This window comes from Pocillopora verrucosa, chromosome 4, assembly GCF_036669915.1.
Source record: "Pocillopora verrucosa isolate sample1 chromosome 4, ASM3666991v2, whole genome shotgun sequence".
NCBI lineage: Eukaryota > Metazoa > Cnidaria > Anthozoa > Scleractinia > Pocilloporidae > Pocillopora > Pocillopora verrucosa.
Window position 1 is genome coordinate 4,485,626 of NC_089315.1, and position 11,212 is coordinate 4,496,837.

An 11,212-nucleotide genomic window follows, 5' to 3' on the forward strand; every position below is an offset into this window, starting at 1 on the left:
GGCCAAGAGGAGAAGAATCTCGTTTTACTGCGTCGTTTTATGCAACGCTTGATGCGATTAACGATCTGTCAGCCCGCAGGCTTGTGCTCTTTAGTACTGCAGCGGACGCGAATAACATGAACAATGCTTTTTTTTTTATATTTATCAGATATATTCGCCTCAATTCTTGAAAATTAACCTGTAATTTCTCAAGCAATACAATATCAATGCGTTTATACTATCCAATAAACAGATACAGAAAAAAGGCCAAGCTTTTTAGACAAAGCGTTCAATTGATAGAACGCCAAGTTCTCTCAAATTATTTAAGAGGCTATAAGGGAGAATTTCTAATTTGATCTTGAGGGTTAAAGAATAAAGTTTTTCTCTCGATGAATTTTACGACTAACTTTGGCCTTACAAGCAACAGAAAAAGTTGTGCTATTTTTAATTCGGAATGCATGCTTGTGTTTACTGCTTGTTCCCTCCTTTTCAGAGAAAATAAAGTCAAAAAGCTTATTCATTGAGGTCCACTATAGCCTGCCACGAATCTCCCATAGCTCATTGGTAGAGCGTCCGAACACAGGCATACCACACTATGTATTCTTGGTTAATAATTGTTGACATGAGAAAAACAAAATCTCTGAGAGTAATGAATGAAGCTCTGAAAATTGCCTGTCTAAATTACACATCGGTCTTAATATCTCAATGAAGTTAAATGGAATGTAATCGACGCATCTGTGATATTTTAAAGCGTCCATGAGCCGTTTGAAGCGTCTTTTTACGAAATAACTTTTGGCCGGAGGTCGTTAGTTAAAAAATGTAATTTCGTAAAAAGACGCTGACAGGATGAAGAATCATTTTGAAATAAAGAGACAGTGAGGATGTTTTTTGCACTGACACTGCACTGACTGTTTTGAAAGTTTTATGCTGATCCTCATGCTGAGACTGAAACCTGAGTGAATAAGCCCGCGGCTTTTCAGTTTATCATGTATTCCACCATTTCAATTTAGTGTGACAATTTTCAGGCGCATGTAGAGAAAGTTGGTGATATGCGCAACTCCTAGGTGGTTCACGCTACAGAAAACAGGTGTGGCATCGGAAGTCATGGGTAACCTGGCCTTGATTACGTAGCTTTCTGGAGCGTACTATGGTTCGCTCATAATCAAATACAACCTTTCATAATTGTTGGTCCTCTGATACAGATCTCATCGTTCTGACCTGGACCAAGAAGAGCGCCGGTGGTTACATCAACAATTTGTAAGTACAGAACTTTATCAATGAGTGTCGACGGTTTTTGAGAGGCACTCGTTTCGAAACTTGGCCTACGAGCAATCTCTTATTCACACTGTTGTGTGAGCGGCTTAGCCCGCCAGAGGTTTGAGTAGGGTCCTAATACCAGATTCCTGGCATACTTTTCACGAATTTCGACGCTGTTACTGCATCGTTAGTGACAGCTGGCTTCTCTTTGAGTGATGAGCACCCTATTGCATGAAAAAAAGTTCATCATCCTTCTCCATTCAACAATTTATCATGAGAGTTAGCATTTTTACAACTGTAATGATTCTATTTAGCGCCACGGGCGCCTCTTTACTTTTGCCAGTTGAAGGGAAGGCGCTTATTTGAAACAGGGCGCTTTCCTCAAGGGGACAAGGTGCTTATCTCTTTTTTGAGAATCAGCAGAATGTGAAACAAAGCTTTAACTGGAAAACTCACTTATGGTCCGTGGGCCCTTCCCTGCTAGAACGACTTGCCAAGCAATTGTTGCAAAATTTTAAGACAGGATCTTTCTTTTTAAGAAACTGAGCACTAACAGCGACATAATAGTTGAGAGACTGAGACGAAGACCACTTTTTCATCGTGAGGCTTCACGTGAGCAATGAAAGGAAGATGGACCACGGTTGATCTCAGTGTACAAACACTCTAGCAGTGCTATTACTGAAACAGAATAGGGGCGCTTATTGGAATAAGGGTGCTTACTCAATAAGGGCGCTTATTGGCAAAACAGATTCGAAGGGGGCTCTCTTAGAGAGGGGGTGCTTATTGGAAAGAGGGCGCTAAATCGAATCATTATGGTACCTTACATTCCAATTAGGGAGAAGTACACCAACATTTCCCGGCTTTCTTTCTCCTTCAGGCCACAAATGCGTGGCAAGAATTTCTCTCATGCCAAAACCTGGAAGTGAAGATCAAAGTCACGCAGTTACCAGCTGTCTGGCGCGTCACGCCGTTCAAGGAATCATATCGTCTTCCTTTTAAGGGCTTATTTTCATGAAGGTGGGGTATTACAGGTAGGCCTAGCCGTGCTCGAAAAACAGCTTGCGTTTAAGAACAATTTTTACAACCCCAGGATACCGGGGTGAGGTTGTTGGCGCGCTTGTAAATGTAACATGAACGCGACCCTGGCGGCACATTGCGACCCTGACTGATTGGGTTACCCTACCCGACAGACCGAGCCACCAGCCAGGACAGGCTACCACACCTATCATGTAAACGTGATCAAGATAAAATAAGAGATTTCATCAAGGATGGAGGTAAAAAAGGGAAAAACCAGCCATATCATTTTATCCTGGGGCGACAGATATGATTTTAAATTATTTAATTAATTATTATGTACCACCCCCCTCTCCCCCCCCCCCTCCAGATATTTGAGCAGAAGAAAATAGTGTGATATCAGGGACAGAGGCAAACCTATTGAGGGAGGCTCGCAATTCTTATCCTCAGTTTCTAGCATCTCCGCCAGGAACGCCTGGGACCATGGTGCAGATTTGGCGACCAAAAGAGAGAAAAGACGGTTTGAATTTTTTAACTCGAGCGTTCCTGTAGAGCTCGATTAAAAAAGTGAGCATTTTTAAGTTATCTTTTTTCTTAAGTTAAGGTAAAGTAATGCGATGTTTTGGTGCTGTTGAAAGTTTTGCTCTAATTGTCCCATACACAACCACCCACACACGTACGCACACACACACACACACACACACCAACAAAAAGGACACTGCCTGCTTAATGACCTCTGCCCATCCTACCTCCAGCCCACACAACCTTATTTCCAATTCTCATCACGACGAACGCACAAGTTTTCTTATCACACAACTGCCCAAAAATAAGAGAGAATTTATTCCATAAGTCCTGAAAGTTCACATAAACCGAATTCAACTGTACCTATATTCAACACGTCCAAGAAATCGAAACAAGCTTAAGCCATAACATGAATGAGCTGGCTCCAAGAGCCCTTTGATTTTTAATACTTCTTGTCAGATAATTGCTTCTGCTCAAGTTTCTTAATCGTTGGTTTCATTTTTGTAGCTGTTGTCTTGATTATCTCCTTTTTTCAGGAGAGCAGATCCTTTGACATCGGCAAATGAAATGTAATGAGCTATTTTTCAAGACAAATAACAGATTTCTTTTTGTCTCATATGTATAATGACTGAACTCCATGTTCGTTGTTTTTTATAAAACCTTATTAGAGTAAGTCTCAACGGAAGATGAAGATGTTTTAAAAAAAGACAAAATAACGTTACTTGCCAAAGTTGGATGTTGCATGTTTATCCTCCGTCTTGTGAACTTAAAAGTCAAAAAGTCAAAATGTATGTGACGTCAATTAAGGTATGGCTTCAGTGGTCAGGAGCTTTTGTAAATGTTTATGCTTTGGAGCGTTAGGGAAGGCATTGGGGAAAAGGGCCAGCTAGAATCTAAAACAAAAATCTTCTTTCCTTTACGTTAATATACAGGAGGCTGATATTTTACGATTGTTGCACATTTACTTTCGTCTATTTGTTTGTTTGTTTTTTCTTTTTTACGTATGATGTATATGGCACGACGAACGGTGCTCGTTTCCAGCAGGGTCACGATTTTAGGTCCTCCGGAGTACCAGATCTATTGAACAACCCTTACCCCACCTGCATTGGATGAGAACTAATTATAAATGGGTTTAGGGCTTAGTACGCTGTACTTCAGTTGATATATCCGAGTCATACCCAGACCTTTGATGAGTAATTTTTCTGATATCTTTGGCAAGACAATTTATTTTCCCTAATGCCTCTTCACCCAGGAGTGTACTGTGTTGCTGTAAAATTGTCACGGGATCTTAATGAAATTTTCATGATCACTCGCAGTGAGGAGCGTCATTTTAGTGTCTCCATTTGGAGTAGAAAGCACTAAATAATGGTTTAACGCATTTACTGTGGAAGAAAGACAGATGTCAATTTTTCAACCTCGTTGTCTCCTTGTTGTGATTACAGTATTAAGTCTCAGGCATACTACGCAGAATTTATTTACCTTGCATGTACATAACTGTAGTCATTATCGCCATGAGCAAACATGCGAAGTTTTTTTGGGCTTTTGGAGCTGAAAGAGGAAAAAAAAATAATTTCGAAATTATTTTTTTCTCTTTCAGTTCACACAAAAAGTCGGGGTGTTATGGTGACACCCAAAAAGTGTAAATTTTTGCAACTGTGTGAGCACCATTTTGGTGTTTCATCAACGATGAAACGGTGTTCTTTCACACCAACATGGTGTAAATTCGTTTTTATGTCGTGTAACTGAAGTGTAACTATACACCACAATAGTGCTGACTTATCACTGTTTTAGTGTACTCTAATACTAAAAGAGTGTCTCTTCATACTGAATTGGTGTAAAATGCATTGCAGCTGTGTCAACACCGAGAGAAGGTGATTTTACACTGTTATGAATTTTACGCTCAATTGGCGTAAATCAGCACTTCCACCAGTATTATCAAACAACACCCTATGCGTTGTAATAACACTCTTGATAGTGAAATTAACGCCGAAGCTGCAAATACAATTGAATGCGATGGGTTCTCTTGTTCTCACTTTTGTTATTTTCAATCTCAAACTCACCAACGAAACGTAAAAAATAAAGTCTTAGCAGTTTAGTTCGTTCAAAAATTGCAATAATTTTGTTGGCAGTCTTGCACTATCACAAACTTTTAAAATGTATCTCTGCAAGAAGAGATACACGTTCAAACATTCTTTCGGATACTCCACATTACACACAAAATACAACAATAAAAAAGTAATCAGCGCCTCTGTGTGCACCCCATTTGTTTTTATCAAGAGCTCCTGCTCCCTGCTGATAAAGATATGGTATGAGGAGCATACTTTGATTTCTCCTCAAATATGATGAAGAGAGGCATTCCTGTCCTTGCCTTGCCGGCCACTTTTTTTGCTGCAGTAGCATTCTACAGAGTAATTAGATAAGGAAAAAAAACTGTATCAGTCATTTATTCTATAGTTAAGCAGTGCCAAAAGAAAGGCTGAAGGCAATCTTTTATATTGAATGCTTTGCCTGCTACTTTATAGAATTGTAAGACAAGCAGATAAGGCTTTTCCGGACAAGAAACACAAAAGAGAATTGGTAGATTTAAGTGCTTGAAAGAAGAGATAATGTTTGCCTCATGTTCTATTTCTGCTTGTGAGACAGCAGCATGAAACTGCTTCACAGCAACATGTAACCCTCTGTAGGAGGCAAGTGATACTTGGTCAAATTTTCCTTCTCCCAAGGTAACATTTGAATCACAATCCAAATTTAAAATTTCCCTGGGAATATCCAGTAGTGATTTAATGAAAACAACACCTTTTGAAAAGTTATTGCTTGATTTATTTTCTAGAGACATCTGGGACTGAAGTTATTTTTTCTTTTTCTCGCTCTACTTGGCGCCACATTTGGTAAAATTTATCCCTCTTTTTTTCAGTGTAAAGCAATTTCTCTTCTGTTGCCTGTCTTTTGTATTTTTCTTGTTTTAACTCTTGAACTGCATATTTCTCCGGTCGCCTTTTTTTCTGCCCGTTTTCCCTTATTTCTAGCTAATCTCTGGCGTCATGTTGCCTCCATGGATCTTATCCAAGTTTTATCTTTAACAGTTTCACTTCAAAGGAAACATGGAAGTAAAATTGTTTTTGTTGTTGTTGTTGTTTTTTTTTGTCAGCCACTTGTCATCCTCTGCTGGTTCCCTTCATGTTCCAAGTAATGAGCGGTATTAAATATTTAATCCACTCAACTTTGGAGCTAGTAAAAAGCGGAAAATCCGATTTAAATAACTTTGGGAGTCCACAACATGATTGAATGGTTGGGGATAACAGTGACCGTAGAAACTCTGTTCAATCATGCTCCAAAAATAGAATGGAAACTTGAAATCAGTGAAAGTTAACCAGAAGTTACAGTGAAAATAGTCTAAGGCAAGTAGACACTCACAGGCTATAGAAAAACTATAAATTTGTAAAATGAAGGAGTGATTAATTAATAGAGTTCCTGGAGCAGCGGAGTGCTACTTTAAGGGAATTTTTAATAGCTATGCCTGAAATGGTTCGTACGTCAGCACAATCAGCGTTATAACGAAATATTGCGTCAGCTTTTTTTACCCTTTACGGTGGCCAATTTACTTTTTCAACTCAGTTGTGAACACTAAATTACCTGCTATACTCTAGTTAGTTTGTAGTTAACTATAAATCGTTGCCTCTCTTTGCGTGAGCTTATGTCGTTTGAATCGTCCAGGTTTTTGCTGCAAGTTGGTGTACTGTGCGCTAGTGGTTCACTCTCTGGAATCTCATGGTTATTCCGGGCAACGGAAACGACGACTGCTCGCTCGCTTTGAGCTTCTCGATCTTGGCGAGTAGTTTAGCACGGACACCTCTGGGGGCACGAGGCTTTTCAGTGTCTCTTCTCCATCAACTAACTCGCTTTTTGGTGTTCAAGAAAAAATAAAAACCCAATAGAAAAAGAAAAAAAACAAGCAAAGAAGCTAAGAACTTGAAAAGAAAGTATTTATAACCATCAAGGTGATTGTTGGACGAGAAGACTGCGAATGATAAGAAACTTGTCGTGATAATCTTGTAATCGTATAGCGTGACACTCTATTTTCTAATTTAGTAATTAAGCTGAGGGTTTGATTACAGTTGGGTTACTTAAAAATACCTAGATCGCGGTGCAAATTGACTTCCCTGAAATTTAGAGTGTCAGTTTGAACTGTCCGACAACAATGTGAGTTCTCTAAACCAACACCCGTCACTTTCAACTCTTCTTCCTCGCTATCCTCTGATTGGACGAGAAGACTGCGAGTGATAAGAAACTTGTCGTGATAATCTTGTAATCGTATAGCGTGACACTCTATTTTCTAATTTAGTAATTAAGCTGAGGGTTTGATTACAGTTGGGTTACTTAAGATTTAGATGTATAATTGAGCGTAGCACGGTAATAGCAGACTTGTAGTAAGAATGTTCGTGATAGAGAAAATCAATAATGGTCTGAAATAATTAGATAAGGAATTGCTTGGGGAAATTGTGCGTGCGCGTTTGGGTTGGAACATCCTGTGACAATGCGTGATGTTTCATTCGTGCAGCAAATGGTGCGTGCGTGCGGGTGTAAATTACAGAAGTGTTGATCGGCGTATAATGGGAAACAGTTATTTCCTGTAAGTAAGTAAGTAAGTAACATTATTTAACCACATATCGCATATGAGCGAATAGCTCGTTTAAATGCAAATGTGCCATTTTAAAAAATCAAGTTGACAGGAAATAACTTGGGATTTTAATAAATCACGAATAAGTAATGATAATCTTGGATTAACGTAGTTTAGGCGTGTATTTCCGTTGTAATAGCAGATAAATAGAATCACTATCTTGTCACAGAAGACTGGAGAACGATTGAATGTAGAAAGTCCGGATATTGTATGGATCGTAAATAAACGCAAGAAATCGGAAAGATACAGTCCTATTAATTGTCGAACCAGCGTTCAGCAGAGATTTTCCTTAACGCAGTGGAAAATTCTGCAACAAAACTCCGAAAAACGCCAAGAATTTGTTAATTTAGCCAATGATACTATGATGCAATGTTTACTCGATAAAGTGCCGCAGCGTTTATTAAATTTTTCGACTAGCCGATGCGGCGCTTAGTTAGTTAAAACTCGTTGCCTCAGCGTTGATAGGTTCGTGATCGCAATGATCATCCACATGGCAAGCCGACACACTCCATCCTCTACTTTTTATGTCTGCAATAATATAAATATTTGGGCGTAACTCGTACCAATATACGTTTTCATTGGTAGAGTTTCTTACTACAAAATTCAGCATCGATCAATGAACGCTTTTTTGTAAACTTATGCATCAAGAATTTTAGCTTGCTTGTAGCCTGAAATTCGTAGTCGACGTATCACAAATGACAACTTCACGGCATACTTTTAACACCATGTCTTCGGAATCGTCTCTCTGGAGAAAATTCACCCGTTTCAGGATTCTCCTTTTGGCAGGCGACGGTCGATTTTCGCCACCTGACAACAGCAGATTCACATGTAACTGACATACTTTCATTACAAAAGGATAGGAAAGAAATATCAAGAATATTTTTGTGATTTCTCAGCTTATACGCCATTATTCTACTTCAGATCTGTTTAAAAAAGAAAACCCAGCGTTTAAGACATTTCACTCTTGTTTGGTGTTATTTAACACTGAATTTTACACACTTACACTACTCATGTGCTTTACAAACCGGTGGTGTTGAACCCTTGCAGGGGATTTCTTTTCATAGGGAGAGGGTAAAAAAACTCCAGCAAGGTGTTATACAGTACTTTGCTTACACCTAATTGATGTTAATTTACACTAACTTGATTTAATTTTATAATTACACTTGGTTAGTGTCGTGTCAACACCAATATGGTCTATAATTAATCACACAACCATCATTCAAGAAATATGTAAAAGAGTTAAGATTGGTTAAGATAGTGGCGCGACCTGTCTCAATCTCACCTTGTAGTCTGAGTTTTAACTAATGCATTCCTGGATTACTTTCGATAGACAGACTAATTAAAAATATCCTATCACACTAACTACCAGTGGAAGCTCAATGATGACAAACCTATATTTTTATACACCTGACAGAAATGTAGAAAATAACTATTGAGTTAAACGACGAAAGTAATTTGGCGTGTACCACTGTTTCTCCTTATCTTCCCAATGATACGCTTTTCATCGAAGAATAATTTTTTCCATAGGAGTTCAACTATTTTTCTACAAAAGGGCAGTACCAAAACGTCGTTAATGATAAGGGACTTCGTTACTTTCCTGTTTGCAGCTGGAACAGAAATCAAAGCAGTACTTACCCTAATCATGTTAAAGACCACGGTAGCGAAAAAACGAAAACAAAATAAAATTAGAGCTCCCTTTAACAATACCCACGCGCAAAACGGTTTCGTTTCACGGACGTTAGTGTAATTTAGAAGTAATACTAGCACCATCATAGAAAATAAATTTGGCATTTCAAGACCAATTTGAGTTTTGACTAATTTAGCTTCATATGGATAACAGTCGCTGATATCATTAGGATTATACTCGTTGATCGCGAGTGAAGCACCAATCACATAGAGTACATAAAATAATATCAGTGTCCAAAATTTTGGCAGACAAAGCAGATCTTTTAGAACTGTGCATATGGAGACTGAAAGGGATTTTTTCATTATTACCACAAAAATACAACAATTTACAGTTTCTATAACGCTCAAGGAGATAGCTGCTCCGAGGAAAGAATCTGGAAAGCATTCTGGAAAGGTGGAGTTTTCGCTCTCATCATACGAAAGTGAAGGAAGAACAAATATTCCACATAATTGAAGAACAACTACCTCAGCTAACAACAATAAAAGGAAGCCAAATAGTAACAAATGGTGACAGGAGAAAGGTTCACGGAATCTGTGTCGGCGACTTGATGAATTTAGCGGAGTGTTCTCGTCGGCCTCCGTGCTGTTTACTGTGTATTCGCCTGAAACAAATCCCATACTATAAAAGCCAATGTATTTCTGGAAAAGCTGAGAAAAGAAAACAGAAACAGCCAAAAATTATGTGTTTGTGCTTTTACTAGAATGTACCCCAATAAAGGTACAATCACAGGAGCGAACTAAAGTAAGGAACAGGAGTGCACGAACTGATCTGAGTTTTCAAGCGCGACTTTCCGACTAAAACCAACAGAAATAAGTAAAGCCCCTCCAGGGTCAACCGAATAACAGGTGGCCACCCAGCCCGCTGCATCCAGTATCCGTGTGCAGTCTGGAAAGGGGCCGACAAGAGAGCCTCTTGCTGCATGCGACGTTGTGGCCCATATAGTTTGACCGATTAAAGAACACCAGTACACATGGGGTGAAACGTTTATGAACTCTGGGTATAGAGTTTTTCTCTCAACTTAAAAGTACAACTTCTGCGAGAAAGATCAGTGAACTGAAAAATTTGCTGAAATAGTGCAAACTTAAAGAAAACGTTACTACTATTAAAACAAGTTTGGGGGAGTAAAAAGACCTTACTTTGCATCAAAAATTGCTGGTTTTCACGTGACGTCACTAAATTTCAGACTTCAGAACTATTGATCCTCCTGAGATTTTACTTTCATGATGTATTAGAGCAGCTAAAAACTAATATTCAGACAAATTTTCACTCCAAATGGGTTCTTGGTTTAGTGATAGACTACTCTTGAATTTCTAAGCTTTTGCGTGACGTGGCCTTTACATGACGAGCGAGAGAGCTGTTATGTTGGTTTAAAAGGTGACTTATTTAGGGAAATTCAGCTATCTGAACAGTTCTTGTATTAGAATAAAGTATTATTGTTACGTTTATGAGTTCTTAGAGAGATAAATTCACGCTTTTGTAGCAAAACTCAGTGACAGATGTTTCTGCTGGTTTCCGGCCGCCATGTTGGTGCCCATCTAGGTGGGCACCAGCATGGCGGCTCCATACAAATCTCTATAAATTTGGGAAAAACGTTTCTCCTCATATCTTCCGTAAGAAAAATTGCTGTGACCTGAATCTTGGCGAGAGTCTTTACATATCTAGCTTCTTTCTATTTCCAGATTCTAGACTAAATCGATTGAACGGTTTTTATTTTTTATTTTGATCTATTTTGAATGGCGTGACACTGAAAACCAGCAATAGACTTTCTTCCTAACAAAATTATAAAGAAACCCCGGGATCCATAACGATAGTCTTATACTTCGATCTTAATACACTAAGACGAAATCAGTTGTAAAAGTCCTTGAATTACCCTTGTAATGGCGCCTTCAGTTTGCGATTCAACCTCGAGGACTGAGCTGAGGACGAGACAAAACATTTGAAAGGTAAGGAAAAATCTTTGCGTTCACTCGGGAGTTTAAAACTATATTTGAGGGCAACAAGTCTGCAGTGTGCGAGTATTCTTCTCTGCAGCTGTTGTTTGGTTTTTGTCATGCATAGCGTTTCTCGGCTTATTT